The sequence below is a fragment of the Athene cunicularia genome (genome assembly GCF_003259725.1).
Source record: "Athene cunicularia isolate RWA chromosome 4 unlocalized genomic scaffold, athCun1 chr4_part1, whole genome shotgun sequence".
Classification (NCBI taxonomy): domain Eukaryota; kingdom Metazoa; phylum Chordata; class Aves; order Strigiformes; family Strigidae; genus Athene; species Athene cunicularia.
Window position 1 is genome coordinate 42,064,623 of NW_020799098.1, and position 16,352 is coordinate 42,080,974.

Consider the following 16,352-nt stretch of genomic DNA (forward strand, 5'->3'; position numbering starts at 1 on the left):
AACTCCCATTCTACATAGGTGTAAAATGATTCCAGACAGAATTTTGGTATCAGGCTGTGGGCTCTGTGCACAGAATAAACACGGGAGAAGAACTTTTGTAAATGATTTGTCAAAAATAATTTAACCACCCAGTGTGGACCAACCATAGGACCAAACAGAACCATCTTTTCTTTACTTTTTTCTATTGAATCACACCATCAGAGGTACTCTTCCATACTCTCTACTAATGTTTTAACTGGGTCTTGATGAAATTCCAGTACATCCACATTCTTGTCTATAGATCTATTACTTTTATTGTTAGAATGACAGCTGTATTTTTTTTTTTTTAATACCAGACAGATGTTCCAAACTTTTGATTTGAGTTTTCAAAGAAAAGATGTAGATTGGAATAGCTAAACACCTACAGTACCCAAATCAGAAAAACTGCTTGCTCAAAAAGAAAGAATAGAGGGAATATCTGAAATTCTCACAGCTGTCTAAAATCAATGCATGGAGCAGGTGCCTGGAGTGTGAGTGAGATGAAGAGAGAGAGATGTGCAGGTGGCACATCTCTATGCCACTAATAGAAGTGAATCCAAGGCAATCTCTTGGGAAGAAGATGTATATTCAGATCATCTTAGACAGAGGAGAAAAGTGAATATAGTTCTCCCACGGCCTCGAGGTAGGTGTTGAAATTCAATGTGGGATTTGAGGCACTCCCTGTCTTCATTGTTTTTCTTTAGCTAGCTTACCTCCATGACTGGTGTGATGTTTTCAGCATTATTCTGATGCCCTTTGGTATTACTGCATAGTTAGTGAGGTATCTGACTTGGATGTTGTTAAATCATCTGGTTCCTGGTTCAAACACCATGTCACCAGCATTGTGACAGATGATTGTAATTTACAGATTAGACTGAAAACTGACTAAATATTAACATTTTATTCAGTGTTGGGTGCATAGATTGTGGTTATCCAAAGGTTCTCTTCATCAAGGTAAAAAGAGACTCGATATCCCTAGAAACTCCCATGAGACAGAATGGGCTAACCAGGAACAAGAAAAAGCCCGAAGAATCTACTTCTGCCATCAGATGGGGCAGTAATTTATGAAAAATGTGGGGTTTAGTGAAGCAGAATTTACACATTATTGGAGACAAACACCTGCTAAATTTGAACAGCCACCCTCTTCAATTTTTTCGTTTGTATCTCAATACAGCTGAAATGAATTTAATTACTTTTTATTTCTTCTTAATGGCTAGGAATATGATTATCCCTCAGAGAAAAGCTTTCAACCAAACCACATAAAAGCACTTCTTCTGTGACACTAGTGTCTATGAACCATTGTTTCAGCATGTTAATGTGCTGCAGTAGCAATAGATAAGGATAGAAGTGTGTGGTCAGAGAGGCCAGAGTTGTTTATAAAGACTCTCTGGGGACTAAGAAACAATCTATTCACTAATATAAATCATGAGCTGTTAAAGTAAAAAATGAAATCTCTTTCACAGGAATGAAGAAATCACCAGACATCAATGGAATTACATTTGGTGCACTTATGTATTATTCAGTAGACAATAGGGATTGTAGTAATTGATCTTGGAGAGGATAATATTTATCCAGATGAATCTTTTACAGACAGTTAAAATCTTTTTCACTCCATTAGTATCTGCAGCAGCAAAGTCATGGCCACAGGAAATGAAGATAAGTTTAAAACCCCTGACTCTGGATGGCTTAAGACATTCATAGCAGTACTGGTGTAGTGTTTTTAATGTTTTTCTACCAAAAATCAAACTTTCTTGCTATTTTTAAGTGCTCTGTTTAATCACAATTGCCACAGTCATTTCAGACAATTCCAATCTGACTTGCCTTTCCTGGCTGTTTACAAGACACTTCTGCCCAAAGATAGTGTCTCTGTAGGTTATTTGCCTTTCTTTAGAAAAGCACGAATTTCCAAGACAAACCTCTGTGGGTCTTTGCATTTCTGTAATAAAAAAGTCTTCCATCTTATATGGAATGTCTTTTATGTAGGGCTGAGTTACTCAGTATCAGATTAACATTACCTTTCTAGTCCAATTTGTCAGATACAATATTTTTCTGTTTTAATCAAAGTTAATACAAGACTAAAATCCAATTTTAAACAAAGTATAGGAAAAGAAAAATCGACAATGAAATTGACAGCAAAGTCTGGTTTGATAGATAAATACTATAGATTATTATACCTGAACTGTGGAAAATGTATTTCTTAATTCATACTAGGTCCTAGAGAAGCACTTTTTTTTCTCCAATGATTTCTCCTTTTATTACCAAATATTTATTTCTTATTCCAAATCTATTTAGTGGAAAAGAAACTACATCCAGGAATGGAAGGACTGTGCATAAACGAACACCCACTTCTCTCCACAGGGAAGTATAGGCACTGAACTATGGAGTCTACAAAGGTGTAGAACAGCCTAAATGGAATGTTTAAGAAATGCTGAGAATGTTGGTGTTTCCTATGCCTCATTTGTAAGAAGTATCTGAGAAAATATCTGTTTAGCTCTCGTGATTCATAACCACAACCATAGCTCATAATCTACTACTTTCCAAAGTTGTACACCTCAACAAAGGCTACATTCTATTAAAACAAAACCAAAAAAAAAAACCAAACAAACAAAAAAAACCCACCAAAACAAAAAACAACTAAACCAAACTATTAATTGTCCACTCAACAGCAAAATGATTAGAAAATTCAGAGTTACTAAAATTTAAGTCATAGACCTCACAATTTCTGAGGCTTGAACCAGTTTCTGTTGCACTATCCTCAAGGACCTCCATGCTATATGTAGAACATGAAAATTTACAGGAGAACAGCAGATACCCAAATCTTCTCTTTTAGGGAAGGGCAAACTGTGACTACAGCTTAGTGAATACATACTTCTTCAATTTAAGTATAAAAAGTTAAAACTCACACTTCAGTAACACCCAAATTAAGGGGTAAAGGCAATTCCATAGGATGAAGATGGTGTGGATTCAGGTCTGTTATGCTAGAGGATGGGGATGTGTGTTGGTCTCCCATAGTCCAGATGAATTGTCTAGAATTACCATCTTTATTCTTCTGTTTTGTGAGGTATCACTGAGTAGATGTTTTCCCAGAGTTTTTACAAGACTGCCTTGAACTAACTGTGAAATGGGCAGAAAAAAAAGTGATCCAAATGTAGGATTACTCATGAAAATACATGCCTTGCCACTTCCTAGGCTGATGTGTTCTTTATTTTCACTGCCTTTTTTCCTGTTCTCAAGTCCCTTTCCAGATTTTTCTCCATCATTCTTTCTTCGCAGAATACAACTTTTGAAAATGCAGATTTGAGATTTTTCTCTCTCCCATTTGTGCCCAAAAGATCCATATGTTTATGACACTTTGGACTCCATTTTCTCTAACTTTGTCAGTTTCTGTGAGTTTAACCCTTTAATCTTAAAGGCCAATTCTCTTGCTCTGTTTGAGACTATGTAACAAATAGTATCACATATAGCTAAATGTTTTGTAAATGAAATGGGAAATCTTACAGGTTGGAATAGATAGGAACAGAGTGTTATACATTTGACTAAAGAGGATTCAGTGGACGGTGCACTGTATCTTCTGTCACAAGACAGCTCAGTTTCCCAACAAGGCATTGCCTTCCCGGACTTTCTCATGTACTAAAAACCAGCTTTGTCATAAGGACTATTTTGTCTTAGGTGATTTTATGTACTATATTAATATTAATCATTATATAAACTTTTATAACTGAACTGATTTTCCACTGTTTTCATCACAACCCATTTCTATTGTAAGCAATGATGTACAGAAAATATTTTTTTTTTTAATTAGCAGTTTGCTGTTATTTTGACAATTACTGTTTCTTGCTTGATGTGTGTTATTATTCATTCTCTATACTAGAAACAAGACAGCATGGTAGGAAGGATGTGATTCCACTAATAACAATAAGGATCACATTGAAATGGGAACGATGTTAAATAACTATTTCCATATTAAAAAAGAATCAAATATTCCGAACTTATAATTCCAGAAGCACTTGGGAAAATGTAATCAGTTAAATAATGTAGAAATATTGCATTCTGCCATGTAAATAATTTTCAAAATAATTGCAGTTGTGAACCCACTCCTTTGTATAGTCAATGAGTTTTTGTCCATTTAAATGCAGTCATAGCTGCAGAGACTTGTTTTTATAAAGTAAGCAGTGTTGAACACCAAGTATAATAAAAGATTTAGCCTCAGGCTGATACTGGATAATCATTATATCTTTAACTTACAATATACACATACTCCTAATTATACTAATATGCTTATACTGTCCATTGAACCCATATATTCAATTCTGGTGCTTAAAGTCATTAGCATCTTAAATAAAAACAGACAGAAATATGTGATGAATATAAAGAAGCATAAAAAATAATGCTCACTTTCCCAAATGACCTGCAAAATTGTATTAATTTTTGTTTGGTTTTGATGTCTAAAGGTAGCCTAGGCTTTATATATGCATTTTAAAATTCCAGGTTCTCTTGAGGATTTGTGGAAGGATTCAAAGTAATTTGCCTGTGAATTTTCACATCTTAAGTTAGGGTGTGAATATGCTGAATCAAAGCTTTCTGCAAACTCCTTCCTTCTTACTCTCTCAATTATTACTTCTTTGCCTCTCATTATGCTTCAAATTAACTGGTTTTACCATAGATGCAAACTTTTGAAGAGGGGAAAAAAGCAAGGAGAAACAAGGCCACACTGAACATAAATATGTAGCACAAATCAACAATACCAGACCATTCTCTTGGAAATACCACTTTTTGTTTTGTCGGTTTGTTTTCATAAGCTCTCCTTAACTTGTTCTTCATGAGTATACTAATTTTAATAATGGAATTGTTTGAAATCAGTCATGGAAAGTTAAGATTTTAAGTTACATTTTGAACTGAAATGTGATGTGGAGTTATGAGAAAATTATACCTTTTGTTTCATAGTGTTTAGAGGACAGAACTGGTAAGAAAATAAAAGACAGATCAGAGATGGGGCAAAGCAGAGAGAAAAAGAGCTAACAATAATTTATCCTGACAACCATGGGTTGCTGCTATTAATAGATGTGATTATTCAGCCCATCTTTAATTGTGATACAGACTGAATGAGTGTTCATTTTTTTCTCTTTCAAACTATATAACAAAATATCCTCAGTCATTGGCATTCATTATTAATGATGTTACATTGCCACAAAACATTTGTGCTTCTGAGCAGTTTATTTTTAGAGATTATCTCAGAAATAAATGTCAGTCTGTGTCAATGGACAATCATCTAGACAAGTAACACAAATTTGCGACATCTTATCACTCCAATGAGAAATTGCTCAAGCCTCTGCCTCCTGCTTATAGCATCACTAAATATTGGAGATGTTTCCAAACTGTGATCTTTTTAAGGTTGGATGTCCTTTTTAAGGCAGCATCTTATTGCACTGTTCAATATTTTTATTATGGTTCTTGGTATGCCTAGTGAACTGTTCTGTGAGGACTCATTCCTTTCTTGTATTGAAGTCAGACCTTGACATATCACTGATATGAAAGATTTAAAAAGGGACTAAAACTAATTCAAGAAAAGGAATGAAATTAAAAATATGATCAAATAAACAGTATGTGGGTAAGGACAAGTTTAAAGTTACTAATAAGTGCTGATTATCAAGCTGCTTTTCTACCCTTTTTCTCTCAACTTCAGGATAGCCTGTTTTAGGAGAGTGATGGATAGTGCAAATGAAATGTCATTCCCTGAGATCTCTGTCATGTTTGCTACATTAAACCAACACCCTCTCTGGCCTATATCTTCTGTTTCCCTGGCCTGAAACAGTCTTGGAGTCTCAGCTGGCTCTTGCCAAAATGTACCAGAATGGATCTTCTCCTCTACCTGGCTCCTTTGGTGATGGATCGCCAGCATTGACAGAGCTTCTCCAATAGCCAGACCTCAAGGAGTAGAGAACAACCTCTCTCCAGTGAGTGTACGATTCCCCTGTTCAGCAAGTTGCTCCTATTCTGTCATACCATTCTCTATGACTCCCAGCAGACTTTCTACCACCCTTGTCAGATTGCCTCTGCCTTCACTAATTTATGGGGCAGGACCCTGCAGTGTGCTGGCCCAGCACTTATTCACTGAGCTCAGAAGCTTTCTAATTGGCTCAGCTCAGGTTTCACATTTTTTGCACCCTGATGGTCACACCAGACCTACTAGAAGTAAAGTTGAAGGGCTTCCTGCAGTCATCATCCTTATTAGCTTTTAATAGCGACCCCTGGAAACTCTTATAGGAGATAAGAGACTATAAATGTATAAATATTTGTACTATAGTCTGACATACCTTAAATATAACTTGTAGTTATTCTGTGCTTCTATAAATTGTCTTACCTGATTTAGAGATAAGAATGTAAACTATACCTTACTTTTGGCTAATAAAAGGTTCCAGCAATTGAATTTATTTATTTTTTCATTAACTACTCTGATTTCATTATACAAGTTTGGAGTTTTGCTTGAGGGAAAAAGGAAGCATTATTAGCAACAGATAAGATTCTTTTATGTGCTCACATATATGTGGTTAATCTGCACAATAGCAAGTATATAGTATTTTTCAGACAAAATAACAAAAAACCACAGAGGTTACCTCTACCACGGGACTTGTAATTGAATATGATATGCATATCTGCATCCTTTACTTACATAAACGGTCCTCTTGTCTTAGTAGCTCTTACAGGAGCAATGTGACAGTGTCCAACTTGAAACTATCAGATCCTCAGTTGATGTAAATGATAAAGCTCCATCTAGATCAAGACAGGTCTGTCATATCAACTTGCAGCTAGTGAAGATCTGGTCTACAGAGGGCCACAGAGGATCATTTAAAACTGCCTTAATTAAAGCAGGACATAACTGTGATGGTTCAGTGAGGTCAATTGGAAAATAAGGTCTTTGGCAACCAGAGTAGGAAAGTGTGAAGAAACGGCCACAACATCAGTCCTTTGAGTACTCTTGAGTGAATTGCTCCCTGTCACCCTGGCAGATATGAAGGTCTGTTTCTGTCTTGTCACAAACAGTATTTGCAAAATGATCAACTGCTTAACACATACTTATCGATTTGCTGTGCTCTGGGAAGGGCAAAACAACTCAGTAGGATGCAAGAATCACAACCAACAGAAAAGATCTAGGTCACTGGGACATGATAGACCTTGTCAAGTTTATTTGCATGTTGCCTGATTTCAGAAAACTTTATGGCGTACAGAAACACAGGAATAAGGAACCTGAACACCCTTCTACCCCATGAATATGAGAAAATAAGTTGGTTTAAGTCTCTTCATTCAGTCAATACACATTACAGCACTGCTGTCTCTTTCTGCCTTTCTTCTCTTTTCTTTCCCTTTTTCCTTTTTTTTTTTTTTTTTTTTTTTTTCCCCTTCAGAATGTTGATTTGGCAGAATTAATGTGACCCAGTACAACAATACTTACTGCATTTATTCCAATATTATCTCCCTACTATCTCCTTTTGTACTTCATCATATACAGGCTACAGATGTCATACTTAATACTATGCTCATCCAACTCAGATATTTTTCTCAAGGAAATGCTTTTTATCATCTATGTGATTGAAAATTAAACAAACTACGATTAAAAATCTGACAAAGACCACAGAGAGAAAAGTAGAAATTAGTCTATCTACCAAATGTTTATAGCAATCCAGAATCAAATGTTTCATATCAGTCATGAGGTTTGTTTTCATTTGTTAAATTTTTAAAACTGAAAAAGAAATTTTAAATTAAGTAAAATCTCAAGTTAAGGAAGTGAACTGTAGATTTTAATTCTGCTAGATTTTTTTTTTCTGTTTGGTTATAGTACTTCTTCTAAATATTGTAAATCAGTAAAATGCTTCAGTGAACCTGAATCTTCTAAATAATTTTGTGGCATTTTTTTTCCAACAGAAGGCAAGTGAAAGATTATGCCCTAATCTAAAATTGAGCTTTATTTACTTCTTAGTTTTCTAGATACCAAGGATCATATATTTCTTTCCATATACCCCAGACTTGAACAAACTTCATGTGGAAATCGAACAAAGGAAACATCTCTGGTTTTCTATGTACGTGTATTATTTTACTCTTCAAGCATGTGAGGCTTGTTTGAGCAGTGTAATGTTAGAAGTAAATCAGAGATGGATCAGAGTGTACAAACAAAAAGGAGGAGGTCAAACCAGGGTGAATGTATTCAGAGATCCACAAAATAGATGTTCATGTATATCATGTGTGCAAGACAGTGACAGTGATGTGTACATATATTTCCATATGACTATGTATACAGAATCATAGAAACATTAGACCTTTAAGATTGAGTCCAACTGTTAACCTAACACTGTCAAGTCCACCATCAAACCATGTCCCTAAGCACCACGTCTACAGGTCTTTTAAATACCTCCAGGGATATGTACATAACCCACTCCCAATATGAGCTATTTTTAAATTGTCTTTACTGATTTGTAATGGATTCTTCCACTTATATATGCAAAGTAATGCTGTGTTTCAGTGAAATACTCTAAGTGGTGGCAACAGCTGACTTCTTAGTCACGTGGTCACTGTGTGTGAAGGTGTCTGAATGTGTAAAACTTTACGTTAAAATTTTCCTTTATTACTGCTGAATAGCAAAATGGAGTCAGCAGTTTAGATACAATAAAGAAAGCAGTGTTGGAAGGTTATTTAAATGAAATATAGCCTACTGAAATATTCGACCCTTTTATTTAACACTGTACAAGGCTCCTCTGAGATCAGTAATATTTGAGAAAGCTGCCTTCTATTCCAGGTACTCCTTGAATATAAGCAGATGTTCATGTCAACTTTCTTTAGAACAGCTAGATGACAAGAGAAGTAGAAGAGAGAAATATTTTACAATTGAGTCTTTTGGCGGGATTTTCGGGAGGTGTTGGTGTTTGGGTTTTTTTTTGTCCTAGAAAATGCTTTTATCTTGTTACTGTAAACAAAGTGCAAGTCATCTAATTTGATAAATTATTACCTTTCTTCATTACAAACACTGACTGACCTTTCTATACATGTCAGATGACAACAAGCAAGCTTTTGCAATAAGCCTGTAAGAATGAAAATAAATTAAACACACCGTTGTCAAGACAGATAAATTTGGGGGTGGGGAGGCTAAGAGTTGAATTTCAGCGTGCATATCAGTAACTTCAAAGTCATTAGTGACCTTTCTCATAGTTAGAAAATCAGAATGCTGCTGTAAATTTCAGTCTGCAGAAATATTCAGTCTATGGAAATATTCAAATTTATTTCACTGATAACAGTGTTGTGTCTTCTGAATTTAAATGCCATTCGGGCTCTGGAAACAGGACCTCTTAACAGTAATATAATTTTATTAATCAGGCTGTGTTTGGGTTGACAAACCTGTTTATCATTTGTCTGTAAGCATTCTGAGCTCTATATTGAGCCATTCATTTTTTCAGCTAAATCAGGTTGCATGAGGAAAGTGGTTGTTTCAATAGGCCACGCTGACAGGGAGTGAACAAGAACAAATAAAGCCTATGTAGTTCACTCCCGGTTTTGCAGAACCCCTCCTCACACCCAGGCTGCAGGAGGTCTGCAGGAGCCCACAGCCCTACCTCTTGCTGGTTTGTGCCTCTCTCTGCTCCCAGACCTTTAGTTCCCATTGCTGCTCATTTCAAATGGAGATCCTCAGAAAGCTGCAAGCAATCCCAGTATATATTTCCTTTTTCTACTGCATCATTTTTTTAGGAATAAAAAGCTTACTTTTATTCTTTTGGCCTGAATCCCATGGCCCATACTCCTACTACATAACCCAGAACATGCAAAGCTCAAGTCCTAATTTTTAGTATCAAATCAAAGGCAATTCAGCTCTTTCGTATCCTTTAAAGTTCTGTTTTTTCCTGACTTTTACTCCCCATGCAGCTCAGCTCTTGGTATAAATGAAAAACAGTGTTTAAGACTTTCCACTTTAAAGAGTGTAGAATTGGCAGACTGGCATCTAGATAAAGTTACAGAGCTCAAGGATACTTTGAAGTTGGAAGAGGTGAATGAACACCCAGTAGAAGGTGATAATAGATTATGAGGCAGAAAATGTCAGAATAATCATATTAGGATCCTCCTATGGCTTGCTTGACCTCTTTTTTTTAAAAAAAAAAACAACCTTCAGCTTCCCTTGCACTTGTTTTTTTCCTCTTACTCAGAAATTAAAAACATGATTTTAAAGCCAAGAAAGCAGTTGGAAACTACTCAGACTGTTAATATTTTATGTCTTGTTAGTGGAATGAATGCCACAAAAAAAGACTGCTTTTTCAAATTACAATATACAGACTTGAAGATATTTATAATTAACTCTTATAGAACTCTTTAAAAGTAGAGAACAGAATAAAGTAAGTGTTGTCTATCAGGCAGGGATAGTCAGAAAATAGCTGTTCTTTTCTGAAGTACTTTTTTCTCTGACAGAGTAATGTACAATAGGAAAACAAACATATATCTCCAGGAAATTTTGTCTATGGGATACTGAGCTGAAGCATATTGATTCACAGGCTATTTTTGAGATAAGCGTGTTGTTTCTTCCTTTTTGGCAAAAAGATGAACTAACAACAGTCTTCACTTTTGGTGAGGCTGTTGTGAGCTGAATGCTGAGATTCCTTGCTTCCATGCTAGCCCCACAGCCAGGCTTAGAAATGTCTACAGAAACAAAGAGTTGCATTCATCAGCTACCCCAGAATCAGATGACTTCACCCCACATGCATTCTTTAGCAGGCCTGAAGTTTTCTTCTGCAAGCCTAGAGGCAACTGACCTGCAAAGTCTGGTCATGACAGCCTGGAGGGTCCTTCACGTCCAAGCTCAGTCAAGGTTCCCACTGTTCTAGACAACATTGATCTGGCAAGTTCTGTTCCTACATGAGAAAATATTCTCCCAAGGGACAATCCAGAATATGACTGAAATTTGTCTACTGCACTAAGGGTTTTTTTAAACTGAAATTATCCTACTGAGGGAAATAAAAAATATTCAGTGAAAAGATCCCTTTACTACCAGAAAACTGTTCCAAATATATGATTTTCACTTTTTTTTCTGTAAGTGAGGAATATTATAAAAGCTTGCTCTCACTTCCTAGAATAAACTCAATGAACACCATATAATGGCTGTGATCAAGATATGCATGAAAATACCATGTAAAAAAAAAAAAAAAAAAAAAAAAAAAGTATTTTGCCATGGTCTGTTGTGAAATAAGTAGCCCTTTTTTCCTAAACAAATGCAAACTGTTTGCCCACAGTTATTGTTTCATGCAAAATTCTGTGATCCTTACCAAAGTGCCAAGTAACTCCAGGATGAGTTTGCCTGAAGTTCCTGTGGAAGGCACCTACAACAGAAAGGGGTCAGGGCACAGAGGTGTCATGTCCAGTGTCTAGTCAACAGCACCACCTCCAGCACCATTGGGCCCAAATTCCCTGGCCATACTTTGCTGCAGCTTCCGAGCGTGCCCTGAGGCATAACAGGAGAAGGTAACATGGAATGCCAAGGGAACTAGTCCTTGGGATTACTTTGCTGTACCCAAAGGCTGAAGTCTACACCTCAGTCCTGCTGACTTCCCACCAGTTTCCCCAGCCAGCTAACACAAAGTGCATGTTCTAACACGTAGGGCATGGCTTCATGGACTTCAGGAAAGCCTTATTACTCAGGTGTCCACTTTAACATAAACGTAATTTCTGCCAGCAAGGAGGATTTATCTGTTCTAGCCAGTCTATTTAAGATCCCTAGTAAGGAATCACGATTTGAGAAGGTGTAACTGGAGGTAATCTTTTCTTATTCCGCACAAGTAAAGGAATAAGGTAAGAGAAAAAAAGTAAAAGCCAACTAACCTCTTGGCTGGCAGGACAAACTGCAGTAGATCACTTCCCTGACTTCGGAGCACTAGGATGCTGGCCTGACATTTCTAATAAGTAACAACTACAAAATATCCAGATCTGCCCAAGAACCCACCAGGATGACACCCACCAGTAACTAAAATCCTGTGGCCTTTTTCAGGACAGGAAGCACAGATCTTCATTATTGCCAGTCCTCTATGTGGTATCTACCTGACTACGTACAACCTGTAGTGTGCCTGATCTAACAGAGAAGCAGAAAAAATGCCACTGAATTGTTATTTTTACAATAGGACCTGGCAAGTTTGTTTCCACTTAAAATCAGTAATAAAAGCTATATCTTAAAATACTACCCTGGGATTCATGCAAAAGAAAATAGAAATAAGAGGCACTATAACAGCATTTTTCTAGCCCATTAATATCCACTTTTAGTTTTCCTTTGTAATTCTACCCTGTACTTTCTTTCTCTTTCTTTTTAGTCTTCCTTTTGCAATGTTACAGTTTTACAGTGAAAAAAGTTTTTAGCAATAACAAAAAATATTTTTTATTTTGTGTATTTATCATTAGCAGAGTATCTTTATCACTAACAATTATTTATTGGCCTGACTGGATTAATCTCCAATTAGTTTTTTTCTCTTAAATAATTCTTAAATATTTAGAAAATATAATTAATCTATTCTTATTAAAGACAATATCTCAGGTATTTCTTTTCTGTTAAAAAATCTGGGATGACAAGTGAAAATTTACAAATATTAAAATACTCAGAAATAATAGGCCTTACATATGGCACTGCCTGACTTTAGACTGTGGATATAATTTTTAATAAAAAAAGAGAATAACCTTCTAGAGAACAGACAGACCTCACTGCAGTGGATCAAACATAGACTTGTATGATTAAAAATCTAAGAACTGATGTCTTTCCAGTAAGATTCACTTGATATTTTTCCTGTATCCTCACTAGTAGGTTGTTTCAAGAAAAGCATGTAATTTGCCCACAGTGGAAAGAAAGAGAAAAGCAAATGGGCAAATCAGGAAAAGAAAGATGCCCTTATTAATTCCCTGGTTAGAAAGCAGCCCATTTGGTTTCATAAGCAGGTCAGGAAAAAGTCTGTTGTATAACGCAGGTAGCCAGTGATACCCAGCAGTGACTCCACAGGTGGCTTTTGCTTTATCAGAAACTGAAGAAAGATGTGTCAGCACATAACCTGTGGCGGGCATGGTCACACAGGGTTGGATGCAAGCAAGGCATGTAAGCGATATGTACTTTGCAAAATATGCATGACAAATACGGCTACTTAAAGCTGAGGATTTACTGCTGGGTTTCTTTTCTTTGAAAGAACCAATGAACAAAGTGAACATTGTCTCAATTACTTTTAATCAGCATAGAAGAAGTGAAGTAACAAAATGTGAGAAGATTTTCATGTGGAAGTGCATGGGGTTTTTAACCTTATTGTTTCTCTTTCCCCTTAGATACATTTCCTGTTGTTTTATCAAATACATAAAGGTAAATGTTTTTGTTCACCACCTCTCATTAGTTGCTTATTGGAGACATTAGAATAAAGAGGAATTTTTAGATAGTTTTGCAGAAAGCAAGTGGCTAAGTGGCTTTATATTTTATCAAGATGTTCTCCCAGCTACAAAAGACAATACAGAGAAAGAATAAAAAGTACCTAGTGGGCAAGTAAAATAAGAACAATTTTGTTAGCTAGCAACTTAGTGAATATTGGGATGACTGAGACTGAAAGGCAAGGAGAAAAGATGGCACAGTAAAGAGAATTTAAAGCGAAGGAATGACAAGATCAGAGGAAGGAACATTAAATTCTTCTGACAACCTCAAAGCGAGCAGAGCTTAGGGGAGGAGATGTATGCACAAGTTTTCATTTTACTGCACTGTATTAATTTGCACAGTCCTTTTCAGTTATGCCCTATTTATTTCTATCTGTAAATAGATACCAACCCAGAGATCCCAATTACTGTGGGAATTGCAGAGATTCTAGTTACTAAGGAAACTTGTTAAAATTACTTTTCTGTGATGCTGACACTTTAGTCCAAAGCAGAGTGGAAGCCTGATGTTGAAAATAGTGCAGATCACAGTGTTTGCAGGATTCAGACCATTTAAAATGCACATCTAATATCATGTTTATATTGAACATCAATTCACTTTATTATATTGGAGAAGTAAAAGTATATGAGGTGTGGTGTTCAAGATAGAAAGTCAGTCAGCAAAAGAGATGTTAGGTGGGTTTTTTTTCTCTCTCTTGAAGGTGGAAGGAGGAGTTGGAAAAGATAGTGATCATGCTTACCTTTCCCCCTCTGTTTTCCATAAAATTTGGAGAAAACACATAAAAAGATATTCATACAGTATCCTGATTTCTATGCAGATTCTTACTTATGGTTTAAAGAATAAATGTTAAATGGAGGTTTCCTAGCAAGTACAGGAAAAGAGAACGTATTCTACATTATTTAAATGCTGTTGAACAAAGAATGTATGATTTATGCTGAAATAGATAAAATGACACAGGTTCAGATTCCCTCATGTGACTCTTCATGTCTGCACAGGAACTCTTTCTTCCCTATCAGATGCCTCAGATATATCTGTGCTGCTGTCCCGTTGTCTGGCAGAAGTAGCCCAGGGGACAGAACTGAGGGTAGAGATGTGTAACTCACCATTTTCAAATGGCTGTAGATTTGTCTCTAAGAGCAGTAATGGAACAGAGCGGCTTGCTGATTGGCAGAGCAGATAAATAAAAAATAATAATAAGGGGAGAAAACCAGAAATGAGTCATACATTTCGTCCCAAAATTAGCTATGTATACATTATATATACATATATATATGTGTGCATACATATATGAATATATCAAATTTATACAGTTGGCTGGGCAGTTGCTTAGAATACAATGCAATGAATGGTAGGATTTTAGGGGAGAATTCCACTGTCAAATTCTTGAAGGAAGTTTGGATTAGAGATACGTGTAGTAGAATAAGTTGCATTACTCTTACATTTTTTTAAACTGTGTACAAGAAAAATACCTGACCATTTAGTATTAAAGGAGCTTGCGCAGTGAGAAGAACAAGAAAATGAGCATACTTCTTACGATTTTGTTTACCTACAGATGGTGGCTAATTTAATTCATGTGTCAGTGGTGCTTCAAACCGAGTTTGGCACTGGGTAAACATGTGACTCAGCCTGATAGTTACAGCCTGACTCCTATGGACTAGGAAAGCATGGTCATCCTGGCTTGAGGAGATACAGAGAGCACTTTCTAATTTTTATCTTTGCTTTGCTGGCAGAAATGTACAGGTTGGCAAGCATTCACACATAAGTCATACCATCTGATAAACAAAACTACAGAGTAATAGGCCTGAACTGTTGTTGCTCTGAAGTTTTAAATCTTTTTAAATCTGAAGATTTAATAGGGACTTTTACAATTATTTTGTACCATGAGATGAAAATGACTTCTACCTATTTCACAGTGAGAAACACAAAAGTAATTTTATTTCTGTTCCTGCCTTTCAGTGCTGAATCAATTAGACTGGATAAAATCATAGAATCATTTAGGTTGGAAAAGACCTTTAAGATCATTGAGTCCAACTGTAAACCTAACTCTGCCAAGTCCACAACTAATCCATGACCTTAAGCATCACATCTACACATCTTTTAAATACCTCGAAGGGATAGTTACTCCACTTCTTCCCTGGGCAGACTATTCCAATGTTTTATAACCTTTTCAGTGAAGAAATTTTTTTTAATATCTAGTCTAAACCTGCCCTGGCACAACTTGAGGCCATTTCCTCTTGTGCTGTCACTTGTTACTTGGGAGAAGAGACCAACATCCACCTCGCTATAACCTCCTTTCAGGGAGCTGTAGAGGGCAATGAGGTATCCCCTCAGCCTCCTTTTCTCCAGGATAAACAACCCCAGTTCCCTCAACTGCTCCTCACAAGACGTGCTCTAGACTCTTTACCAGCTTTGTTGCTCTTCTTTGGACACACTCCAGCACCAAAATGTATTTCTTGTAGCGGGAGGCCCAAAACCATACTTCCTATCTGTGCCATTCAAAGGGAGAAATCAAAGAAAAGTGTTAGAGTTACAGCATATCTGGTTTATTTTCTTGTAGAAAATTTCATCTACATGACTGAGTCCAGACTGAAGAGGAATGGGAAGTGGAAAACTCAAGAAATCCATTTCTGTTTTTATTGCTGACAGTCATAAAGTCTTTATGATTCCATCTGTATGACTGCAATATCTTTGGTTTTTGCCTAACAACAGGATGATCGTACAGCAAATTAAGGACAAGCCTAAAACTTTTTCTTAACACTGTGGGTCAGTTATCATGGACCTCATTAGCAAAAATTGATCTTCAGTATTATGCTTGGTATCAGAGCTCATCTTTTAGGGAGAGGGTCATAGGGTGTTTGTTTAACCTTTCAAATGTATATAATCATATATTATCCCTCATAAGTTAAAAATAAATTGGGGG

General features: G+C 36.3%; 1 long non-coding RNA gene across 1 annotated transcript in view; it reads left to right on the forward strand.

The window, feature by feature from the left end:
• LOC113479429 overlaps window positions 1–16,341 on the forward strand; it is a 40,954-nt gene extending 24,613 nt beyond the window's left edge. Inside the window, exons 2-3 of the long non-coding RNA XR_003398249.1 lie at window positions 5,702–5,972; window positions 15,990–16,341. This is a non-coding gene — a long non-coding RNA (uncharacterized LOC113479429). The remainder of the gene's footprint in view (window positions 1–5,701; window positions 5,973–15,989) is intronic.
• Window positions 16,342–16,352: the final 11 nt, after the last annotated feature.